The sequence below is a fragment of the Triticum urartu genome, chromosome 4 (assembly GCF_003073215.2).
Source record: "Triticum urartu cultivar G1812 chromosome 4, Tu2.1, whole genome shotgun sequence".
Taxonomy (NCBI): Eukaryota; Viridiplantae; Streptophyta; class Magnoliopsida; order Poales; family Poaceae; genus Triticum; species Triticum urartu.
The window spans coordinates 256806934-256831677 of NC_053025.1; the positions used below are offsets into that span (position 1 = coordinate 256806934).

The 24744-nt window shown below is 44.0% G+C and overlaps 1 long non-coding RNA gene across 23 annotated transcripts; it reads left to right on the forward strand.

The window, feature by feature from the left end:
* Positions 1 to 1936: 1936 nt before the first annotated feature.
* Positions 1937 to 8234, forward strand: LOC125551421. Of its 23 annotated transcripts, none has more exons than XR_007302573.1 (12): positions 1938 to 2200; positions 2286 to 2695; positions 2906 to 3051; positions 4162 to 4268; positions 4388 to 4611; positions 4687 to 4810; positions 5081 to 5178; positions 5406 to 5482; positions 6304 to 6342; positions 6572 to 6675; positions 6825 to 7141; positions 7807 to 8234. It is a non-coding gene; the product is annotated as an uncharacterized LOC125551421 (long non-coding RNA). The 23 variants fall into 23 exon arrangements; XR_007302574.1 differs by having other exon boundaries at positions 6577 to 6675; XR_007302584.1 differs by having other exon boundaries at positions 1939 to 2200; positions 6627 to 6675.
* Positions 8235 to 24744: the final 16510 nt, after the last annotated feature.

The window sequence follows — 24744 nt, forward strand, 5'->3', positions numbered from 1 at the left end:
CCTTCATGCATATCAATCAAAGTATCCCAAATTTCCTTCGCATTCTCAAGACGGCTGATTTTGTTGAATTCTTTGAGGCACAATCCGTTGAAGAGGACGTCGCAAGCTTGAGAAGTGTATTGCAACATCTTCAATTCTTTCGCAGTAGCTTTACAATTTGGTTCTCTACCATCGAAGAATTCACCTTGCAAGTCATTACACACAATAGCCCAAACGGCGAGGTTATGTCCAAGAATATGCATTTTCATCTTATGCTTCCAACTAGCAAAATTAGTACCATCAAAGTAAGGACCTCTACGGTGGTAATTTCCCTCGCTAAACGCCATACTCTCCTAGGTTGTGAAACCAAGGCTATGATGACCATAGCTATGGAAATCAAGGCAAATGGAGACCAATGCTCTGATACCACATGTAGGATCAAAAATATGTCTAGATGGGGGGTGATTAGACTAGTTGACTAAATAAAAATCTAGCCTTTTCCCAATTTTAAATCTTGGCAGATTTTAGCAACTTAACACAAGTCAAGCAAACAACCTACACTTGCAATTCTAAGAGTATAGCAGCGGAATGTATACACAGAGTAGGAGTTTGGAGGGAGCAAACACAATGTAGACACAGAGATTTTTGGTGTGGTTCCGATAGGTGTTGCTATCGTACATCCACGTTGATGGAGACTTCAACCCACGAATGGTAACAGTTGGGCGAGTCCACGGAGGGCTCCACCCGCGAAGGGTCCACGAAGAAGTAACGTTGTATATCCCAGCATGGCCATCGCCCACGAAGGACTTGCCTCACTTGGGTATATATTCATGAAGTAGGCGATCTTCTTGCCCTTACAAACTCCTTGGTTCAACTCCACAATCTTGACGGAGGCTCCCAAGTGACACCTAACCAATCTAGGAGACCCCACTCTCCAAAAGGTGATAGATAGTGTGTTGATGATGAACTCCTTGCTCTTGTGCTTCAAATGATAGTCTCCCCAACACTCAACTCTCTCTCATAGATTTGGATATGGTGGAAAGATGATTTTTGTGGAAAGCAATTTGGGGAAGGCTAGAGATAAAGATTCTTGTGGTTGGATTGGAATGTGTTGGTCTCAACACATGAGTAGGGGTTCTTTCTTAGAAAATGAATGCTGAAAGTGTAGGCACGTTCTAATGGCTCTCTCTCTCTAATGGAGAGGATGGTGTAGGGGTATATATAGCCTCCACATAAAATCTAACCATTACACACAATTTATCAAACTCGGTGGGACCGAATAGTGAAACTCGGCCAGACCAATATGGTTCAAAATGTGAACTTTAGGCTTTTTGGTGGGACCGACATGATCAACTCGGCCGGACTGATGCGTTAGGGTTAGTGCATAACTTGATCTCGGTTTGACCGAATACTTCAACTCAGTAAGACCGATTTCAGTAATAAGCAAACAGAGAGTTGGTCAGGAAAACTCGGTGAGACCGATTGCTCATTTCGGTGAGACCGAAACGTTACGAAAAGAAAACAGAGAGTTTGCCTTGCGAACTCGGTGGGACCGATCGCTCATCTCTGTTGGACCAAAACGTTATGAAAGGAAACAAAGAGCTTGCAATCGCATCTCGGTGAAACCGAGATCCCTATCGGTGAGACCGAATTGATTAAGGTTTTTTGCTATGGCTATGCCAAGTTAACTCGGTGGCGCCAGATAGATCAAATCAGTGGTGCCGGTTTAGGACATTTAAAATAATACAAAGGCTAGCCAACTCACTTGGAGGATGCTCCCTTGATCGGTTCCTTCGCTTACCGTCAGATTGAGATAAAATTCCCACCGTTGAATATTCACTGCACGTTTCACCATGTTCTTTCTTTCCCATGTGCATGACCGATGGGCCGTTTTATCGGTGGGGTCGTCATGTATTGGCTGGGTTCGTCGGCGTGAGGGTCTAATTGGTTGAGCCTCTTGGAAAGCCCACTGGCCCCCAATCCCCACAACCGCCTGCCCGCACCTCTCCCTCCTCCGGTCCTCCCTCGTCTCAGCCGCCACCCCCATGAACCCTAGCCGCGCCCTCCTGCATTTGTCCTCCTCCCCCTTCCTAGTCTGCCCCAAGCCCCTCCTCGTCTCATGAGCTAGCCGAGGAGAAGCGGGGTGGCGCGATGCCCTGGTCGTCCGCCGGCGGGGAGCCTGCGTAGAGGCGGTGGCGGAGACGACCCTAGATGGTGCCCCGTGAGCCGCCCGACCTCCTTCCGTGGATCTGCTCCTCCCATTTCCTTTCCGTTGATTTACTTTTTTGTTTGTGTTTAATCTTCAGGGCCAAGATCTGGACAGGGCGCCTCAACCTCGCCTTCCTCTTCCACCTACTTGCTGATAGAGAGACAGCAGCAGCGGTGGGAGGAGGCTGGGCGTAGAGGAGAGAAGTGGCCGAGGGGGGTGCAAAGCCAGGAGATGGGGGTCGCCGGATGAGCATAGCCGCACATGGCCTAATCCCGCCGCTGCCAGAGCAGAGTGGAGGACCACACGGGCCCGATGGGGTGGCCGGGAGCGCGCGACATCCGTCTCCCAAGCGGCTCCCAAGCAGGGAATGCAGCGGTGCTGGCCTCTCCTCTCCCCGCGCCTCTGTCCTGCATCGTCACTACTGCCACGGCCTTGCTCGCCATTGACCTCCCCAAGTGCTTCTCTCCATAAATGGTGCCTCCATGTCCAGACCAATTCAAGCGCGAGGTACCTCCTGATTTGATTTTGTTTAGGATTTGTATGGAGCTTGAATCAGATCAGCGTAACTTGGAGATGTTTTTCTTCCACGGATACTTGCAGATATATGGAGGAAGATTAGTTAGTAATGCCCATATGAAGTTTGAATGTCATATTCATAGACGTCCTTCAATTTCATTACAATTATGACATGTTTGTTGTTGTTCATATTTCCAACAGGAAAGTACAACACGTGCGCGTAACTTGTTTGAGGAAATTCCATCTGGAAGCAATATTTGATCATGACTTGTGTTCTTGATGCTTCATCTACGGCTAGCTGACTACAACAGCACATATGTAAAGGGAAACCATCGTAAGAAACACAGGTAAAAAGGGATTTTCCTTGTTCTTATAGTTTTGGATCAAAGTTCACGTTTACCTTGAGTGACTCTTTTTTGTTATACAATGGATTCAACAATAATCAATAAGGAAGTGCAAACTGAGAGGGGTGGGAAAAATAACCTGAGCAAAGAGCTAATATGAAATGCTACTTTCTAGTGATTTGTTGTGGCCTGTTAATTTTTCAGTATGGAGCTTGAAGTTTTAATGCAGATAGGAAGTTTCATTTTATTCTTATCCACATGCTTACTAAATTTACATTTTTATTTCATTTCTGGAAAGAGTCAACCTTAAATAATTTAGAGGACTCTTCAGATAATAAGAGAAAAGCCATATAGGTCATAAATGCATAGGCATTCAAAAAAAGGCACAAAAATTGAGCTAGAAGGTATTTATAAATTCATGTGAAACTGAGACATAGGCAAGCATACAAAGGAATTTTGCAGGATCATTCCTACGATCTGGAGGGCCATTATAGCCAGATTTACCTAACGTCTCTAAGAAAATATTTTGAAACTCGGACCATCCAGATATATCAACATGGAAAAGTCTGCTGAAAGAAACTTTTGCAGCTGAAGATGCCTGATTATACTTCCTATGGGCTTGTTTTGAAAAGAATTTTTCCTGGCATGCCATATGTCAGCCCCCAACCATCTCTCTCTCTCCCGCACTCATTTTCTCTCTCTCACGTTTTGCCTTTGAGGCTGTAGATCTAAGCACTAGTTGTTTGTAAAAATGCTCAAGGTGGGCTACTTAGAGGAGGGCAGTATGTTCTACAGTTTTAGTTATATGATTACATACATCTAAATAAAAGTTTACATGATTCTATAATTATTGTTGGAGATTTTTACTCACAGTAAATTTCTTCAAAGGATCTGTTTAAAGACAACAGGCATATATTTGTACAGAGATCATATTATTTTGATACCCATGTAAGTTCTCTTATCTCTTTGATGTGCATCTTCTTTAGGAACTTACCTCGTTGCAATTTCTGGTCATGCTTTGCATAGCTAAATCGGTATCAAGAATATTGTATTGTTTATTTCTTACCATGTCTGATCAACTAATATGGCTACGTCTATGCAATAATTTTATAGATGAAGTTGGTGGTTCATGGAGACCCAAGGTGCACTGACAGAAGATATCAGAGGAGCAGAGGAAAATGCAAGTGTGTATGTGTGAAAAATTATTGCTTTAACTCAAGGTATTGTTATCAGTCATGTGATATATGAAAGTACATGATGTCACCACACTCAAATTCCATCTATTATCACTATCAAATAGTGTCAAACAGAGCATCTTATACTTTGTTTCTACGTGCAGATCAGCTCTTCGTTCTTTCAAGCGCTATGTTGCTTACTCAAATGTTTGTGGCGATTGTATCCTTGTGCCATGAATATTTGTACTTAGCATATCAATATAAACATATTGTCTATCTATTTACCAATTCAGAATTTAAAGCACTTTATTTTATGGCCTTGAGTAAAAGTTCAGTCGTTGTTGGCTAGAAGACATCTTCAATACGCCGTCAACACGAGCTTCCGAAGGTAATGATCTATTTATTATCAGCCCATATCTAGTATGTAACAGGGTTCTTATGTTTCAAAATCCTCTGGCATCAGAAAGAAGATTTGGTGGATGATGTAAGATATCCACATGTTGTATATGTGGAAAAACCAAAGGCTCGGGATGTTGATTTTTCGGATGAAATGATTTATCAGGCAAAAACTACAAGTGAAATGGAAGGTAAGATATTGAATTGGAGTTATAGTAGTACCAGGGTTTCCATGATGATGTACTGTTTATTGTCCAAGGATTTGATAAATTAGCAGAAACCATAGATGCCAAGTTTCTAATGATGAAGTCGTTACGCTGGTTCATGTTTGCATTGGAGCTAAAGTTCTGTTGTTATTTAGTGTTTTTTGTATTATATCCAATACCGTTCCGTACTTCCATTTCTCCTGGATGATTAAGACGATATTTTTCCTAACTGAATTAATCTGTCCCCTATTTCAGAACTAACGCTCAAAAGCCTGAATAGAATTCCTTGGCAAAGGGTAGATGTTAGCTTCAAGAGAAGTAGACAATGGATTTTTGCCCATAGCACCATTCAGGTATGTTATGAACCCCATTACCTTGGTAATAGTTTCCCTGGTGTTACTTAATTATCCCCTGGTATATTCTGTTGTCTCCATACATGCTAATCTGATAACATATACAAAGGCTGTGTAGGTAATGGCATAGCAGATTTTAGTTTCATGATCTTACTTAAATGTAGTTCTGGCGATAGATAGCTTTACACTATCCGTCATGTGGGTCCCTGCTTCCTTCTGTTTTGCAGGTCCAGTTGTCGTTGCCTTCACTTGCTTTGTCGTTTACCGATCTGTCAGCTTGCCGGTTCCCTGACTTGCCGTCAAAGTTTGTGTTCTATGCCTCCATTTTCTGTTTTATTTCTTTTTGTTTCTCTATATTACTTACTATTTTATTCTGCTACCTGACCAGGTGTTGCGTGCGTGCTTTATTTGTTTGTTTCGGTTTCTTATGCTGCTTATTTCATTTATACTGCTTCCTGTGGGTGTTGCGTGCGTGCTTTATTTGTTTGTTTCGGTTTCTTATGCTGCTTATTTCATTTATACTGCTTCCTGTGCCAGGATGTGCCTTGCTGTGTCTTTTGTGATCCCAATTTTTTAGACCCTGGTGGCGCAATTTTGTTTGCCCGCTCTTTCATGCGTGTGTGAGATTATTGACGATGGGGTTGTGCTTGTTGGGGTGGAGCCAAAGCAGTGTCTCCCCGCCGTCAGATAGGATGTTCTTCTGGGCAACTGGCGGTACGGGGGCACTGTCCGCCTATGAACAGGCTGCTCTGCAAGCTATAAAATTCTTGCAGGGACGATGTAAATCATGTTGCTGTTGATTAGGATGATTCATATACAACTTGGGTCTATATTTTTGTTAGCTTGATTAGGGGAGAGACAGAGGCAGGGAGGTGCCTAGGATGAGTAGGAAGGCTCTGGGAAATTTTTTGCCGAACCTGTGTATGTTCTGTTTTGCCCAGTTGAATGTGTACACTTCATGTCATATAGCATAGTAATAGCAGATGATAAACTATCGTTGTCATATTATTGAACTTGATATCCTATTTGAACTAGACAGATAATTTTGACAAGATTTTATCCTGGCGTAAACATGCTGTCATAGTGTCAACACAATAATAATAGAAAAACCTTCTCAAAATTCAGGTGAGGTGAAGCAAGCAAGCACCTCCCCGTGTTTTATATGTAAGCAATCACCTCCTCGTATTGCTTTTCCCGACCATTGTTCATTTAAACCTTTCTTCTGTATTGGCGCTACTGGATAACCATTATTGATTTACCAAAAAGGAATCATAACACTACAGGTCATGGAAAATAGATATAATTAGCACATAATCCTGCAAGTTTCACCTAATATGCACATGTCGTTTCCGTTTTCCAAAATATATACCATTGAGAAACTTACTGGATGCAGTGCAGATTCTAGGATATTAACATTTGCAGCCATACGTTGGTTTCAATGGTGACAGATTTTTGTCAATCCCACAGAGATAATTTACTTCAAGACTAGCAAATACAGTTAAGTTTAAACTGTTTCCTTTGATGAAATTCTAATGTTTTTCCAAACAAAGTATGATGAACTTAAAATCCAGAATATGAAGCTGTGTCTGCTGCATCAGTACAGTTGATGCTTAGGGACTAATTCTTTATATTTCCTGATGTATTAGTTCTGATCGAGGAGAGAGCAAGCCGTTGCAGAGGAGAGGGGATACGACGGTGGGCGGAGGTCAGGCATTGCTAACAGATTTGCGGTGGAGTGGGAGAGGTGACGCCGGCCGGCCGGCGCCTCACCACCGGCTCCTGTTTGGCGGCGGCAAAGAGAAGGGTGCCGAGGATGTGTTTCTCTATGCATGGCTGTCGAAGTACATCATCTTTATGATGTGTATGGTTTCTCTATTTTCAGCCCTACCGCTCCAGAGCCCGAATCCCATGACCATGCCCCCACCACTCCTTCGTTGAATGAAGGGAGTCTGGTTGCTAAAAAGTGAGTTTTCTTAATCAGTATGTATGGCCCCTCTGCACGTGTCATTTCTTCGTATTTAAGATTCCCTCAAGCTTTGTCAGTTTTCTGATAGATATGGAATTTTAATTTGATAGTCCCAACAACGGTGGGTACTGATGGATCTATCTATTATTTATTGTCAATCTGTAATACTTTTGTCAGCTTCTAGCATGTCGTTCCTCTACCAGAGTGCAATTTTCTCTGCATGGCATACACCAGTTACCATTAGTTGATATGTTTGTTGAAGTTTTATTGCAAGTTAAATAAATGTGTAGTGTGACATACTGATTATTATAGTTTGATAATGTCAGGCGCCGATGGCTTTATAGATATGTAAATAAAATACCTTTAAGTAATACTAAGCATTTAATTATTGTTCTGTTATGTTATTGATTTCACCGGCTTTATGTCGGCCGATTAGTTCTGAAGGATTCCACATCGGCTAATTTAGATTATGTTACTAGAGTATTAGAAGAAGTTCTTGATATATGTATTTAGAGCATTTGCTGAGATTTGATGCAAAATATTGATGACCAGGCATTATATTGCGCATAAGAGCAATTCTTTAGTTTTTCTTTTTATTGTTGCAGCAGCTTTTCTATAGCAATAGCCAAATAGTGTGACATAACACTATTCCATTTTCACAGGCCATAACACATCTTTACATGTAAGTTTGTTCTCCAAATAGTTCTCTTTCCAAGATTTTCATATCATATTTGTCGAGGGATCTGACTGCTTTACCATATTTTCCTGGTGTGGACGATGTTATAGAGTGAGCTACCATCACTTCTCATTACTGACTGTAATCAATTATATATGTGTTTATGCCATAAAAGATGGATATTTGTTGAAGCCATTGTCGTGTCATGTAATTACTTGCAGATCAACTATATAGTTTTGTTCGGATTGTAAAGTGGAAACGATAAAACCCTACAACTCATGTGTGATTGTCATTTGATTATTTAGTTCCTCAAGTAGTATGGATATGGTGCTGCCAGGATATTAAGTATATTATGAAGTTGTATAAACCACGTTCTATGATTCACTTCTGTTATGCATATTTACTTTCCAGTTTTAGGACTGAAATCCATCCATTGTAATGAATTTTGTTGTATGGGCATTACCTATTTGACTTAGGCTTGCTTCATCACATATAGACTGCTTTTCTTTTCCCCACTGCTTGTATGGCCTAAAACTATCATGTATATGAGGCAAGTTATTAGCAATGTTTCACATTTTCTTACTTGCAATACTGTGCTTGCCTATTCAGGTGTTCCAAGACCCAAATCATCGGAAAAACAACACATATAACACTTTTTTCTTTTGAACTTTGGTTACCCTTATACAAGCCCCCGCTCATTTTGTTTATACAGTGGTTAGAATAGTAACCATATGTGCTTGCTCAACACTGATAAATGGAATATTTTCAAAGCACGTATGGTGTGTTCGCAATTTGGTGCAACGGGAGATTACTGAAAAATACTCATTTTTTCAACATGACATGGTCTTGAAATGGGACTACTACCAAATTAAAATGTGTAGGTATATCTAATTGTAGATGAAAAGTCTCTATTTTTTATTAAAGGGGGTTAAATTTGTTATCATATATGCTTGCCCGCTACTAAAACAACTAAAATATGGAATTTATTTTCATGCTGAACATGGATTCAGTGGGTCTTTGCGCCATTTGCTACCCAGTTGACGAACCGAGAAAGGAAGGGGATAGACAGTCTTCACTCGCTCTGTCCCCTGTCGCTTCTTATTCAGGTTCTCACGGGCCACAGGCATCGCTCTATGTGAGTTGGGCTAAATAACATATGGGATATCCTAATACCTCCTAATCCCTATATCTCTGTATATGCACTACAAAGACATGTTTTTTTCTTAGGTTTCTTATATTTTCCCTCTTTTTTAGGAAAAATATGCATGGCCAGCTTTCTCATCATGATAACCATGTTTCCAAACTTGCTAAAAAATACAACCATGCCAACTTTACTCTCTCATCATAGTGCCCATATTTTCAAACTGAGATATTCATGTTATGAAAATTTTCCCTTTTCCCAGACTATTATTTAACAACAACATAATAAACATGTTTAAAAAATAGCATGATTTAGTTGAAGGTTCTTGTAGCATGAAACTATTTTCATTGACAAGATGTCTGCAGTAAGTCTCTGCGCCATTTGGCGTAACGGGTCAACTAGTATGTGAAAATGAGAAAGTGGTTGAGCGCTTTTGGACCATATCACTAAGCATTTTGACAAGCAAACCATTAAGCAACACCTCATCCTCTTTTAATAGTATTGGCTATTCCTATGGACTGAATGTGATCTTGGATCACTAAAATGAAAATGTAGAGTCTTGAGCATTTGCCAATATGTGTCCTTAGTATTTTGAGGGGTCCACATCTCTAGTCCATGCCATGCCAATCATTGAACTTTATGAAATGATTATCTTGAAACAATATTAGTTCGATGAGCTACATGTTGTTAAGAATTACCAAAACCACCCAGGGATTAGTTGCACTTTCATCCGGTGATGGGGCGGGGCGGGCTACGTGGCCCATGGGCTCCCGTGGGGGGGGGGGGGGGGGGGCTACGCGGCCTAGCTCCGGGGGGCGGGGTGGGTTCCGCAGCATGGCTTTGGGACGTGGGGCGGGCGTAGGGGCCTGCAGCGAGCCTTGCTCCAGGGGGTAGGGATGGGCATGGTCGGGAACAGGGGGCGGCGGGGATGGCTAGGGTGGTGCCCGGGTGAGGTGGGGGGAGAGACAGAGAGGGGATGGGACCGGGGGTGGGCCGGTGGGGCGAGGGGGGGGTGGGGGGTGGTTGGGGCGGCGGTTGTTGTCGGGGAGGAAAGAGGGAGAGAAAGAGAAAGAGAGGACGACGGTGGGGGCGCGACCGTTAGTTAAATTGAAGCTTTGCTGTTTGCCCCCTCTTTGCCGTCCGCCGCATTGCTCTTTGTCCTCTGCTAGAAGACGACAAAGAGGGGGCCGTTAGGGTTTACCAGCCAATGGGCCAACCTCCCTCTTTGTCGTCTGCTAGCAGAAGGCAAAGAGGTGGCTGATGGCAAATATGTTCTTAGCCATCAGCCAGATCTTTGCTGTCTGCTGCATGAGAGTTAGCCTGGCAGGGGTGGGAGGGCACCAACGAAGGTGACGATGAAGAGCATGGCGGAAACGACCAGTCAACTGCCACCACTAGGGCCAGCAGGGCGCGGCAAGACCAACGAAGCTGCATCCTGTGGGGAAGCCTGTCGGGGCCCAGGTGGAAGGCTGCTGGAGGAGTCGGAGGCACCACCCCCACCTCTACTCCTAACTCCCCGGCAAATCACCTTGTCGGTCCGGAGATGCAGATGGTGCTGCCTCTGCCTGACGATGACGGTCCAGCTGGTGCTCAGCCGGAGTCAAAGTCATCGTCCTTCGGGTTGGCGCCACCGTCATCGCCGTCATTGTGCTCCTCATCGCTGTCGCTCGAGGAGGAGCTTTCGTCGTCGGTTGATCTTTCCGTGCAGCACCCTAAGTGAAAACGCGAGCTCCCAAAAACTTTGATGGACATGAAATCATCCTCCATTAACTTAAAATGGAGGATGTGTCCTATCGACAAGCTATGGGCACGAGCAAATGTCTTCCAGCCTTGGCGTAAGGACATAACATGGGGGCCGGGAAAGTCTACGTCTACCCAGAAGCTGCCATTCCCGCAGCCCCTCATGTGCAGCCTCAACACTCGCGGTTGTTCAAGCACCATCTCCCTTACGAATGGAGTAGGAAGGCGGAGGCGACCGCGCAGAGGCTTGCACAGCCTGATGAAGAACTCCCGAGGTTGGGACCCAACATGGACCTCCAACGGAGGAGGAGTGTCTGACGGAGGCACAGCCGGAGCGCCTCCCCGTCCTCCTCCTCCTCGAGCGCCACGATGAACATGACTGATGTCTACCACACAACCTTCTTATTGTAAACGTTGTTGGGCCTCCAAGTGAAGAGGTTTGTAGGACAGTAGCAAATTTCCCTCAAGTGGATGACCTAAGGTTTATCAATCCGTGGGAGGCATAGGATGAAGACGGTCTCTCTCAAGCAACCCTGCAACCAAATAACAAAGAGTCTCTTGTGTCCCCAACACACCCAATACAATGGTAAATTGTATAGGTGCACTAGTTCGGCGAAGAGATGGTGATACAAGTGCAATATGGATGCTAGATAAAGGTTTTTGTAATCTGAAAACATAAAAACAGCAAGGTAACTAATGATAAAAGTGAGCGTAAACGGTATTGCAATGCGTTGAAACAAGGCCCAGGGTTCATACTTTCACTAGTGCAAGTTCTCTCAACAATAATAACATAATTGGATCATATAACTATCCTCAACATGCAACAAAGAGTCACTCCAAAGTCACTAATAGAGGAGAACAAACGAAGAGATTATGGTAGGATACGAAACCACCTCAAAGTTATCCTTTCTGATCGATCTATTCAAGAGTCCGTAGTCCAATCAATCCATTGGGCTATTCCTATAAGTGTCACAAACAGCCCTAGAGTTCGTACTAGAATAACACCTTAAGACACAAATCAACCAAAACCCTAATGTCACCTAGATACTCCAATGTCACCTCAAGTATCCGTGGGTATGATTATACGATATGCATCACACAATCTCAGATTCATCTATTCAACCAACACAAAGAACTTCAAAGAGTGCCCCAAAGTTTCTACCGGAGAGTCAAGATGAAAACTTGTGCCAACCCCTATGCATAAGTTCACGAGGTCAGGGAACTCGCAAGTTGATCACCAAAACATACATCAAGTGGATCACGTGATATCCCATTATCACCACAGATAAGCACATGCAAGACATACATCAAGTGTTCTCAAATCCTTAAAGATTCAATCCGATAAGATCACTTCAAAGGGAAAACTCAATTCATCACAAGAGAGTAGAGGGGGAGAAACAACATAAGATCCTACTATAATAGCAAAGCTCGCGATACATCAAGATCGTATCACCTCAAGGACACGAGAGAGAGAGAGATCAAACACATAGCTACTGGTACATACCCTCAGCCCCGAGGGTGAACTACTCCCTCCCCGTCATGCAGAGTACCGGGGTGATGAAGATGGCCACCGGAGAGGGATTCCCACCCTCCGGCAGGGTGCCGGAACGGGTCTAGATTGGTTTTCGGTGGCTACGGAGGCTTCTGGTGGCGGAACTCCTGATCTATTCTTCTCCCCGATGTTTTTAGGGTATATTGATATATATAGTCGAAAGAAGTCAGTCAGGGGAGCCACGAGGGGCCCACGAGGGTGGGGGCGCGCCCAGGGGGCAGGCGCGCCTCCCTGCCTCGTGGCCACCTCGAAGCTTCCCCGACGTCTACTCCAAGTCTCCTGGATTGCTTCCGTTCCAAAAATAACTCTCCCGAAGGTTTCATTCCGTTTGGACTCCGTTTGATATTCCTTTTCTTCAAAACACTGAAATAGGCAAGAAAACAACAATTTGGGCTGGGCCTCCGGTTAATAGGTTAGTCCCAAAAATAATATAAAAGTGTATAATAAAGCCCATAAACATCCAAAACAGATAATATAATAGCATGGAATAATCAAAAATTATAGATACGTTAAAGACGTATCAATGACCTCGCCCCCTCCCTCCTCCTCTTAGGATGGATTCCACCACCGCGTTCTCCGAAGGGGGGGGGATACGCTGTCGAGCAGAAGCTCTCGTCGCCACCGTTGGAGCACCACCATGTCCATGCACTCTCACCATGGCGAGCAGGGAAACTTGGAAATGGGAGAAGGGAAGTGTCTGGGCAAACACACCGTTCCTGCCCCCTTTTATAGAGGGACGACGCGGGGGGCTGGCCTCTCACCCAGGAGGCAACCGCCCTGCTCCTCCAGTAGGGCCTCCAATTGTAAGGTGCAATTGTAACATTGTGTGGGCATGTCCAGCACGGAACTAGATTACAGATCAAGATCAAAGGAACATCACTCCTCTCTTTTAAACCTTGTAAGGTGCAATGATACGCTAAGACAATTGTGTATAAAATTGAAAAGAGTAATAGACATTGGTTGCAAACCATGCAATTCAAGGCACGAGTCAGAGTAAGTAGTAGTTAAAAGGCATGAGGATTAAGGACTTACAACAGCGGCTTTGACTGGTGTAGTCATGCCCTTCGTCTTGCTGGTGTGACAGTCCTTGAAGATTTCCACAACATTTGGTTCAGGTACTTTTTGGTCCTTACGGGCTTTCCTCTGCATTTGGAACAAGTCAATATAGATCTGATAATATCGTAGAGCGAAAATAGTGAAACAGTAGCTAATTACAAGAGCCTCGTAGTGTGCACTATAGCTACGAGATCCTGTCGTATGTTGGAATTTCACTTTCATATGGTTGGCCTTGTTCTTTGAATAGTTCACCTACAAGAAGATAGATTTGTGTGGCACATGCGTAAATAGGACTTCAACATGTGATCTGATCACATATATATAATGTACCTGATACTTTGGATTAGACCAGTGTTTAACGAGGCCTCTCCAGTCTTCATCCGATATATTTTCCACTACAGATGTTTGGGCAAGTTCACTGTTAGCCTTGCCTTCAAAGTGAGTTTTCCTCAAATTATACCGATACTGTCGCAAAGTAGACTTGAAAAAATGGGTGCAAGCTTGTCTGGTTGCATCATCTTGGCTATCCAACTTGAACCTCATCTGTTGAAAATTATGGGAGTCTCATTATCAGCAACCTAGAAAGTATGGGACAGAGCAAGACGATATTACTAGTTTCCATACATAACCATACTTATAGATAAATGGTCGAGGAATGTCTTGAAGTGGGTTTCATCTTTGTCATTCATGTACAGAATCCATGTTGGGAGAATACATACATGACACCTAACGGCAATCGTTGCCTCTGATACTTACTTGGCTGAATCTGTAGCATCACGTGGCATTTTTAAACCTGCCTCAAAAAGGATCTTCATTCTTCCTCCGTTAGGTTTAGTTAACCTATCAAGCATTATCCCTGATGTTGGTTTCCTCTTGCGCCTAGGTGCTAGTCCAACAACGAACATAGGAAGTGGGTAGTGTACATCAAACTATGAGACTACATATAAAGAAGCATGCAACTGTAACTTGACTCCAGCAACTACCTTCTTCCTGTTGAAGCTCACAAAGTTCATCTGAACTTGCCAACTCATCTTGTTCCAAGAGTGCTTCAGAAGTAGTGTCAGTTGGCAAGGGAGCTTGGGAACATGCTGCTAGCTGAGTTGACCAACGAGTAAATCATGCAGCTGGTGGTACGGTGGAAGGTGTTGCAACAACTAGGGCCGTCTCTGCTTGTTTGGTGGCAGCTATTTGTTTCTGTTTGGCTTGTTTTGCAGCTCGTGTAGCATGGGATACCATGTTTGTACAATTTTCCGCTGAACTTTAACATTCTATTGCACCATCAGTACCAGCAGACTTTGCAGGATTCTTCCGCTTCCCGTTCCCTGTCAATATGTGTTGCTTCCTCTTTTCTCTATGCCATGTTAAGTCAAGCCGACAAGAAAAACAAATAAAAATTTAGTTCTTTAGAACAAATTGATGTGTGATACAGACAAACTGAACTTTGATGTTAGACAACCACATGATAGGAGGATGTAATATGTACGAAAATAGGACGGCATGAGATAACTAGGACTATGATGTGTAAACTAAGCAGAAGACTTTTCACTAAATTAGAAGCAATGCAACGGAAGGTAGACACCATATGAAAGATGCTACAAATATCACTCTGCCAAGTTAATAGTGTCTCATCATAAATGGCGTTTAAACAAATGTGAAGTAGTACAAGAAATAATTCAGATGCAAGATGCAAACAACATCACACTACCAAGTTAAAGGTCTCTCGTCATTAGTGCCATTGCATATTCACAACATTGCATATTCACAGCTTATGATGTGTAAACTAAGGAGAAGGCATTTCAATAAATTAGAAGCAATGAAAACTAGACACCATATGAATGATGCAATGAATATCACTCTACCAAGTTAAAACCGTCTCGTCATAAGTGCCATTTCAACAAATTAGAAGTAGTACAAGCTAGAAAAGAATGCGAGATGTAATCTATATCACACTCCCAAGTCAAATGTGTCTTATGATAAGTGATTGTTGCAGGTTACGCAACATTAGTACTTTGATGTAAGAACATGGTGTGATAGACAGATATTGTATGTTCTAGAAATAGGAACACGTGTCTTATTCACAAGTATAATGTGTAAAGTAAGCAGATGGAATTCAACAAAATTAGAAGCAATACAAGCTAGACATCATACATAACATGCAACCACATATAACAGTGCCAAGTTAGAGGGAGCGCCTGTGATGGTGCACTAGAGGAGACGTGCTCATCATCAACACAGCTATGTTGAGTGTCTATGCATGTGTTGTCTTGGAAATCATCTTGGGGGGATGGAGGAGTTGAATCTGTAGAGGCCCTCAGTTTGGAAGGAGCACCTTTATTTGCTGCCTTGCTAACTTCCTTCCTCTTTATGGATTTTGAATTGTCATGTAAAACCGACAAGAAAAAGCAATAAAATTCACTCTTCAGAACTCATTCGTGCATGATACTGACAATCACTACTTTGATGTAAGGCAAACACATGATACCAGGATGGAATATGTACGAAAAACAGGACGGCATGGCATATTCACAACTGTTTGTGTAAACTAAGCAGAAGCCATTTCAACAAATTAGAAGCAATGCAAGCTAGACACCACATGAAATATGCAATCAATATGACGCTGCCAAGTTAAAAGCATCCCATCATAAATGGCATTTCATCAAATTAGAAGCAGCGCATGCTATAAATCATATGAAATATGCAACTAATATCATACTGCATATACTAAACGTGTCTTGTCATATTGATTGATGCGGGATACAAAAAAACAATAGTTTTATGTAAGGACATGCTTAATAGACAGATGTACTATGTACTAAAACCAAGAAGGCATGACACATTAACAGGTATAATGTATAAACTATGCAGAATAGCACATGCAATTTAACCAGATTGGAAGAATTACAATCTAGACACCATATGCAATGTGCAACCACATATCACACTGCCAAGTTAGAGCAAGCACATGCGATGCTAGTGTAGGGGAAATGCGGTAATCAACTATAGAGCTACATTCACTATCATCATCTAGCCTTGCCATTTCTTGAGAATCATGTCGGGAGGCTAATGCTGCATTGTTTAAATGGGGATCTTTACTCACAGTAGTCCATTGGCCTGACTGCCTCATCCTAAGTGATTGATGAGGGATACACAAGAACATTAGTTTGATGTAAGAACATGGTTAATAGGCAGATGTACTCGTATGTAGTAAAAACAGGAAGGCATGTCATATTCAAAGGTATAATGTGTTAGCTAAGCAGATGCAATTTAACCAAATTGGAAGCAATACAAGCTAGGCATCTGGCTGGAGTGGTGAGCATGATCATCTAGGACCTGAGAGCCTGGTGAGAGGCGGGCTGCTTCTCCACCATTGTGGCTTTTTAGCTGGCTTCCCGGTACTGCTTGTCTGTGTTGGGCTTGTCACTGGCTCGGCCAGTGCCCTGACTAGCTATTTGTCTTCTGGTGCTCACGGGATGGTGGTGCATGTAAAAAATATCTTTCCTTATCTTAATAAAGACTAACTTTGGCCTTTCGAATACAAGCTAGACACCGTATGCAACATGCAACCACATATGGCACCGTGAAGTTAAGCAAGCACCTGGGATGGTGGTTCATTGCTAGCGAGGTCATCAACTCCAGAGCTACGTTTACCATCTCCATCTGCTGACGCTGCACCTATTATAAGGCTGAAACGTGTCTGGCCTATCCGCGTACGACGCTGGAGCGACTTCTCTCTTTTCTTTTTTGCTTCTCTCATAGCAGCAGAGTCTGAAATACCCTTACATAAAAACACAATAGTGGGACTATGGGTGAAGTGTGTGCAAAACTAGTGCACTGTAAAAGTAGCAGATAGCAGGTGGCTGAAAAATAAATGACAGGAGACATATGATAGATCTACAACATTGCATGGAAAACAAAATTAGATTCTACTCCATATGATTTTGTAATATATGAGCACAGGAAATGCAGGTACTCCTCCAGCACACCACCACGTGTGGTTCTATCAAGATAATAGTCGACTGAAATAAATAGGTCAGTCGATTTTTATGAACCATCCAATCTATAAGGAACGGGAAGATGGCCTTCGTCTACCTCCCGCCAGTCACTGTTGACGCTCTTTCTCGAACCTCCAGTGACCACCGGCCCAGTCCCTTGCCTGCGCCGCCCCGCCCTCCCCTAGACCTCACACCACCACCGTGCTTGGCATCGCCCCCAGGCCATCCCTTTAATCCCGGCCGACCTCCAGATCGGGCGCCAGCAGCTCTAGGCCCCACACGCCCAAGATAAACACCGAAGTGCTGCTTCCCCGATGTAATAGGCAGACTAGCGCCTGTTACGCCGGGGAATGCTTCCGTTAATTAGGAATCAACTGACCAGAAATTGAAATCCAGGGAAGCGACGGACCTCTACCTAAGGTGAAATAGTATATGAGGAGAAACCTTGTGCATCGCGAGTTACTAGGAACATCCAGTATCAAGAAGAAGCGGTCAACTAGTGTCTTCTGTGGGATGAATACCGTTCAAGCAGACACATATGATTTGCATGAATAAGGGAAGAGGAGTACCATTTCCGGTTGCCAGTGTGGTCGCCTCGATATGTCGCGCCGATCTTCTTCTTTTTACCAGGGAAACCGATGTTTGGAGGAGGGTGCAGGCTTGGACGAACCCATGGCCAAATTGTTTACTGTGTTGCCGTGGCCGTATGTCGGCGGAGGGGAAGCAGATCCGAGGCGGCGAAGGACGGCGTAGCAGGAACAACTCCGGTGCGGTGGACGGTGTCGAAGTTGGAGCGACAGCGATGAGGCACTGGATGGCGTGGTTGAACTAGCTCGGGTATGGAGGGCTCGGCCTCGGCTTCAACTACTAGCCTTGGAGAGTGTTGCGGTTGAGGTTGCGGTGGACGATGACGTCGGGGTATCAGCTCTGGCGTGATGGAGGAGGGCGGCGGTTGATGGGTGGGATGGGGTGGTGGACGGAGGACGCCGGGGTTTCGCGGCTGGTGGAGAGGTAGTTTTGGCTCCGACGGAGTACGAATGGGGAATCAGATGGGGGGGGGGAGCTAAGGGAGAACCATGTTTCGGTCTGGGACGCGCTTGTTTTTGGCTTTTTTGAACAGATGTGACACGCTTGTTTGAAATTTGGGGAAAGTACAAACTTTCCCCCCTCTTAAATTTCGGACCAACTGCGGGTCGGGGGTAGGATGGTAATCCCAGGTGTCCCAAATAGTTGGTGGTAGCAATTTCGGCCGCGCGCATATGTGCTTAGGCGGCCATTGTGTATGAATGTTTTTCGGAGGCGGTTGCGTGGCGTCTAGATGAAGCTGCAAACCTACCCCAGTTTAGACCTTTGGACGTCGGGCCGGTAGGTTTCATGGGTCAGAGTTAGAAAAGTAATTTCCTTCTACTAGCAAACATTGGTCTCACGCGGTTTCGGGCGAGTAGAGGCTCTTTTGGCGCTTCGTTTAAAATTTTGAAACAGAAGCATTCACGTTTAGAGTAATCTTGAACTTTGAGGATTGACCTAAATAGATAACGTTAAATTTGACCTTGTATGTTTGAAAACCTCATTAAATTATCCGATTCTTTTTGAAATTTTGACACTTGAAAATCCTATAACTACAATTATTTTGGAATGGAGGAGCTAAATTTGAATCTATTTTGTACACGACCATATGTGCTATTATGTACAAAATTAGAGCTAAGATTGGTGCCCCCATAATTTAGGTATGATTTACAAATGCCATAATATGGAATTCAAATAATTGAATGGACTTCATGTTGAATTAGATTTTTTAAGCCACCTTAAGTTGAATTCAAATGTATGCTAGTTCATAGCTAGCTATTTATAATGTTCATTGTGTAACTTTCGTATGTATAATGTGCTTTAGACACACAACATGAACTATACTCACGTTTATATTCGATTGCTAAAGCGATGCATTGTCTGGAGTTCAAAATACTAACTATGTGGATCAATTATGTCGAATAATAGCATAAACATGCTCAAATTCGATAGAATCTAGATGTATGACGGATCAATGACCGCCCCTTACGCGAATTGCAATTATCATGATCCCATCCAAATATTTGGATACAATTTATATCTTTAATAAATGTGTACATCCGTCTTTTACGTGTAGTTTCACTCTCCGTCGGTGGTCTCCCACACATGCTCACACACTCTCTCTCGAGGTGTCTCTCTCGCAGACATGCTCTCGATATAACCCTCCCTCCCTCTTGTAACCATTTACGACTGTTTTCACTAACCTTTATCATAAGCACTCTTCCTCTCACAAGCATACACACACACAATCCCCATCGACCCTTTCTATATACATAGACAAGCCTACGTGTCTCCTGTACGCACATTATCTTTAGGCCTGTCTCTCACATATTGTCTCACACGTCTCTTCCTAATCGACGAGTATGATTCTAGCAGAGCATTCTGTAGGATGCCCCTTAAAGTTAGGTTGGATGAATAGTAATATCAGAGATAAGGGGTTAACTTAGTCCGAGAACCTAGGGTTACAAGTCCTAGCCGGCTTTGTTAGTGGACACAGAGTCCTTCACAATTCTGCTATCTTTGTCTTGTACGACTAGTCATCCATGGTTCTCCCTAAATGCGTCACGGGCCGACCAATGTGTCACAGGATGGAACCAGACCAAGGGCCTCACCTCGACCCACTGGACATCACATGGTGACACACCCTCTGCCCCCAGGTCTCGTTATCTTCTCACATCCACACATACCAATACAGACACCACACAATTTTTTTCCTCGTGCCTCTATCCCCTCACCCCTTGCATATACACACTCAAGGGAATCTCTCGCCGTGACATCATATTCGTCTCTCTCTCTAGACCTCTCTCATTTCTCGTGCTATCTCTCCCACGCCCCCTCCCCCCGCTGACCCCTCTATCCATGTCTCTCTCGAATACGTAATATAGACACATACCTCTCTAGGCCCTGCCAAATACATCAACTACACATTCACACATGTTACATCACGTACCCCATTGATCTAAAAATCCCTCTCTTCATGTTTATTTTGCATACAACATTCCTTTTGAATAAATTGTGGCCAAATTTGTTTTTAGAATTTCTAAATATATATACAATATTACAAAGTTATATGGAGGAGTATGAACGTTTATTCGCATTGCATGGTGCCCATAATTATATTTATTCCGCACTGTGAATTTTTATATTTTTATACTATATATAAAGTTAGTCATAATAAAGAGAAAAGAAGAGCATCTCTCTCTCCATCGCACACCCCCCCTCTACGCCCCTTTCACGTACGCACACAAACTATCTCCAGGTCCTCTAAAAGTAAGCCCCCAGCACATTCACGCATGTTTCATCTTTCTCTCACGATATATACAGTGACGATCATTTTATTTGAAGAGAAAGCACGATACGTACATTGGACTTCAAAATCCACTCATTATGGTCACCATTTATGTTTTGTGGTTATTGTACAGTCATGGGCTCATCGTACAACTCTGTATTTGCTCAAGACACGACTAGTTGACCAGTTAAACGCTCCACATGGCACCTCTAGTGTTGCATCACATTATCTCACTACCATTGGGCCCACCTGTTGACTTGTATCTACTCTACATCTACACTCTTATAACTACACTCTTATAAAAAACAGAGTTGGTGATGATGGTGTGCCTGCCATCCTGCAATATAGGCCGTCCGATTTATATCTGACAGATAGGAAGGGAACTATGGCAATTTTGCAAAAAGGTACCCCCACACCTCTCCACATTTGCAAATAAGTCCTTCCCTCATTCATCCTTTTCTCTCACAAGATAAACTAGTCATACAAATGTATCTTGATGTTACGTGCAACGCACGGGCATCTTTCTAGTAAGAATGAAAAAAGGACAAAAAAATATTGGACGGTGGTTCAAAGTCATGACCACGGGCACAACGGACAAGGTGGCTTGTATTGGTATGTTGAGTTGTATGTTTTAACACACAGTAGCTGGTGTGGTGATTATACACACACGCACGCATGCACATGAACTTCATGCATGCAACACACACACACGAACACATGCAGCCATGCACGCATGCAACACTCACATGTACACACACATCCACGCACGCACGCAACACTCACACGCACACACGCACGCATGCATGCACACACCACACGACCAACACACACTCCCATGCTCAAGCGCTCAACCTACATGTGCATGCGCACACATCAGGCCCTGACAGACACATACACAACCAGGTGATTCCCTCGCACGGGTTGGAGTCTTGTCACGCCTGCATAAATTTGTGTTTATCTGACCTTTTTCCTATGCGAACTGACAGGTGGGACCCACAAAGAACATGGTCAATTTATCTAGTCAACATGGTGCCACACATACTATTTGGCCGGTCAACAGAGTGCAATCTGATGCTGAATGGTGAGCAAGTGACCATATAATCACCGCAAAACATATATAGTGACCGTAATGAGCGTATTCTTAAGTTCGGTGACCGTATTATGCTTTCTCTCTGTAGGCCCTCCAAAACTACATCTCTACACATTCTCGCATGTTACATCTAACAACTCTGCAATACAACACTACTACACTCTAACACAATAAATCATATGTGTTTTTAGTATTTCTAGATATCATATTGTTACTTAATTATTTAGTTTGCATACATTAAAATTGCCTTTGAAATGTATGGCCAGTATCATCTACCACGCGGGAAAAATCCTGCCCTTTCCTGTTTAATTGGGTTTGTATCGATGGATCATGCGAAACAACAAAACTATAGTACTATATAGTACAAGTGACAGTTCACTAGGCCGCCGTGTCGTGTACACCTCCGTCATAAGAGTGGAGCGCTCGCTTTCATAAATGTTTAGTCCCTTTTGCCGACATGTGGGACATCGAGCTACCGGGTCCATGTGCCATACCGAAATACAATGTAGAGCAGCAGGGGTGAAGCACCCTAGTCATGGCGCCGGCGTCGTAATGAGCAATGAGGCGTGAAATCACAAAGCTGCACCTTTCCCGCAGTTAAGTTGGAGGGACGAAGTAATAATAATGCTAGTAAAAAAAGAAGTTGGAGGGATAAAGCAACCATCATTTCACTCGTTGCTGAATCCACTTCTCCCTCATCTTCTTCAAGTTAACCACGTGTTGCTTTTGCCGTTGTTCTGCCTCATGTGGGACGCGGATCGGCTTGGTAAAGCACTCACACGTGGGACCGCATGTTAGCAAACCGCCAGGCCAACATCCTCTAAAAATAAGAAACCTCCCCTGCCATCTGCGTGGCAAAATCACCTCCTTTTTACTAATCTTGATTCTATAATTTTTAGATCAATATAATTGAGATTTTTATAGATAGCACACAAGAGCAAAACCAAGTGGTACGGTTAAGGGCATCCACAATGTGTAGCCAAATGCGAAAATAGCTTCTGTCATCGATGGGAACCATTGTGGACGGTGCTGCCAAAGCCAAAAAGATGGAACCGAAGCTCCCTGATTGATTGATTGAAGGAATAGAAAAATGCAACGTCTCTCCTCTTTCTCCCGTGCTTGGACGCATGTACAGTATAGAGCACAGAGTCTACTCCCCTATCCCTTCTATCACAAATCACAAAGCAGTGAGGCGTCAAATCACAAAGCAAGGATGAAGTAACCATCATTTCACTCTTCGCTGACTCCGCTTCTCCATCGTCTTCTTCGAGAAACCACCTCACCGCACTAAGCTGGATGGACGACGCTATTGTGTACTAGTAGTACTAGTACATTTACATGTCCTTTGGTTCAACGAACTTCCTGGATGCAAATAAGGCGGTTGTCTCGGCTTGCAGGTGACACTTGCGAATGACTTAACGTGGTCTCCCTCAATGGTGTTCTCTGCCGAACGCACTTTGCCAAACCACAACGTTCGAGATATCGTCGACGTCACCGCAATGGGGAAGGAAGTCAAATAGTTACTACCTCCATTTTTTTGAACACAAGGCTAATATATCAAAATTACAATTTGCAAAAGGCCACTAATAATAATCGAGGAAAACTTGATGGGGTTTGCCTCGTACTAGCAACCAAGGACATTAATATACCCTTGCATGCATGCGGAAGTGAGAAGGTTTGTTTGCATTGCACTGCATTAATCAAGCGACGAGGAGTGATATGGTTAGCTCTTTGGGCGTTGTATAAAAAAATACACATTAATTGACACGTCAAACGAGGATTTGTATTGATTAATCCCGTGAAGGAAAACCGACCTTTCTTTTTTAACACTAGTACTCCTAGTACGTACGTCCTTATCTTGTTTGGGTCTAGGCCTTGCATTGCCATACTCCGCCACACATTTTTGCCAAGCTTGCCTAATGTTTTCAAAATGAAAAGGAGGTACACTTATGCATGGCTGTCGCGGTCGCACGGCACCCTCACACGGTCGCTCCTGCATGCCGCTGTCGCACCACACCCTCACACAGTCACTCCTACACGCCGCAAGCCCAACCAAGGGAACGCACCCTCACTGACACGTGCTACCACTGACAGATAATTTTTGTTCATACATTATGTTTATCCAACCACATGTTGGGTAGGATTCGTACGGCCCGTGCGTTTGTCTGTTGGGGAAGAAGAAGTGGTGAGGAAGAAGGGTTAGGAGACGTAGGATATTCATCCAACCGCCTAGAATGGTAGACTGACCCAAATGATGAAAGTCAGGTGACTTGCATAACAATATATGTTTTTACACAACAAAAGATCCCTAAGAACAACATAAAGAAAAACTCTCATTGCTCGCGGAATGAGACAGCCTCGTCATCTTTGGCTGCCAGCATGAACCAGCCGTAGCTGCCGACGTGTGTGTCCACACAGTGCTTGTCCTTGGCCTCCAGCTACTCATTCACGTGGAGCGTGCGGGTGCTCTGCACGGATAAGAGCACCGCCCGGTTCAAGTTGAGGACATCCGGTTCTGCCTGCAGGAGAGCCTTGATGGCAGTGGCATCTGCGCGCTCCGCGTCGAGTTGAGCCTCCACTGCCTGGTTCAAGTCTAGGACATCTGGTTCCACCTGCAGGAGGGCCTCGTTGGCAGCGGCATCCACGCGCTCTGCATCGAGTAGAGCCTCTGCCACCGGGTTCAAGTCCAGGATGTCCGGTTCCGCCTGCAGGAGGGCCTCGGTGGCAGCGGCATCCACGTGCTCGGCATAGAGTTGAGCCTCCGCCCCCTGGTTCACATCCACGACATCCAGTTCCACCAGCAGGAGACCTCGATGGTAGCGGCATGCGTGTGCTCCGTGTCGAGTTGAGCCTCTGCCTTCCAGTCCTCCTTTAGTATCGCTAGGTTGAACTGCTGGTCCGCCTGCACCATGGGGGACCCGGACGTCGGCACGAAGTCGACGTCCATCGTCTCATAACCATTGGGGCCTTCTGCGCTGCGACCTCCGCCATGAACATT